Source organism: Mesitornis unicolor, unplaced genomic scaffold, assembly GCF_000695765.1.
Source record: "Mesitornis unicolor isolate BGI_N332 unplaced genomic scaffold, ASM69576v1 scaffold12715, whole genome shotgun sequence".
NCBI lineage: Eukaryota > Metazoa > Chordata > Aves > Mesitornithiformes > Mesitornithidae > Mesitornis > Mesitornis unicolor.
The window spans coordinates 2,851-4,383 of NW_010183517.1; the positions used below are offsets into that span (position 1 = coordinate 2,851).

General features: G+C 57.9%; 1 protein-coding gene across 1 annotated transcript in view; it reads right to left on the reverse strand.

Moving 5' to 3' along the window:
- Positions 1 to 1,533, reverse strand: part of LOC104540371 (RNA-binding protein MEX3D-like) — a gene marked incomplete at its 3' end in the record, with an annotated part of 5,079 nt that overhangs the window by 2,846 nt on the left and 700 nt on the right. The window lies entirely within an intron of this gene.

The window sequence follows — 1,533 nt, forward strand, 5'->3', positions numbered from 1 at the left end:
CACCAGGAGCTGCAGACAGGAGCTGCTCAGGAGCCACATCCCAGCGGGACACGGCACTGTGAGGCTCTTCCTCACCCGGCTCCACTGTGCTGGCTGCACCAGCAGGACAGAGCTGATGCTACAGCAGCACAGAATGGAGGAAAAGTGTATTTGGCTGCTCCTTGCGAGCCCTTCCTAGGGGCAAAGCCAGAAACCTGGGATAAAAATTGAAGGGGTGTCCAGCTCGGCCAGCTCCACCGTCCTCAAACAAGAGGGGCATGAACAACGCACATGAGCCGTGGCTGCAGGACACACAAACGCACCACGGCTTGGAGTTGGTTTTCCCAGTCCTGGTGTAAAAGAGGATGGCGGCAGGGCTGGGGCAAGGGCTGCTGGGTCCCTTTCCTAAAAAAGGCGGCAGGTCTGGGGCAAGGGCTGCTGGTTCCCTTCCCTGCCCACCCACAGGGTCATGCAGGGAAATGTCGCAGAAAAGGAGGCATCGGCTGGGGAAGTCGCTTGCCCGAGGCCACGTGTGGGCATCTGCACTGGGAACTGCACTTGCACTGCTCAGCACAAAGAGCCTCTGCCACCACAACACACCAGGGACATCATGGGAGCACAGCGGGGACAGGACCACGGCCCCAGCCAGGGGGAAAGGCAACAGAGCTGGGGAGGGGTCTGGAGCACAAGAATGACGGGGGAGCAGCTGAAGGAGCTGGGGGGGTTCAGCCTGGAGGAGATGAAGGGAGACCTCATCGCCCTCCACAGCTCCTGAAAGGAGGGTGTAGCGAGGGGGGGTTTGGTCTCTTCTCCCAAGTAACAAGTGATGGGATGAGAGGAAATGGCCTCAAGCTGTGCCAGGGAAGGGTTAGACTGGATATGAGGGAAAATTTCTTCCCTGAAAGGGTTATCAGCGACTGGAAGGGGCTGCCCAGGGCAGTGGTGGAGTCACCATCCCTGGAGGGATTTAAAAGGGAGATGAGGAGTTGAGAACCATAGTTTAGTGTTGGACAGGTTATGGTTGGACTCTATGATCTTAAAGGTCTTTTCCAACCAAATGAGTCTGTGATTCTCTGATCAGCCTCTCCTGCTGCTGCCCCCAGTCCCAAACTCCACCTAAGCCACTCCTCGGCTGCAGACACTGCCAGACAGGGGGTCCTAAAAGCCCTGACCAGGAACGTTGGGCATCCCCAGGGCTGGGATCCAGTAAAGCATCTAAACACCCTCAAGCACAGCAACCTATGGGTCCGCACCACCAGGAACTGGTGGAGACTCAACCTCATGGCAGCAGCACCCCATCCTCCATCACATCCGCACTCCAGCGCAGTGGCTGAGCTGAGGTTGCTCCTGCCCATGCGTGGGGCAATGCTCACACCCTACGGACAAGGGTCCCAAAGTCCAACATACTCGAACCGCAGGACACAGAGGGTTTAACCAGCAACCTGCAACTGGGGGAATGGTCCGCACCAGTATGAGATATTCCAGCCCCAGCCCTTGCCCCAGCATTGCTGGATCAAGCGCCTTCTCTCAACCAAGCAGCAGTGGGCGGCATTG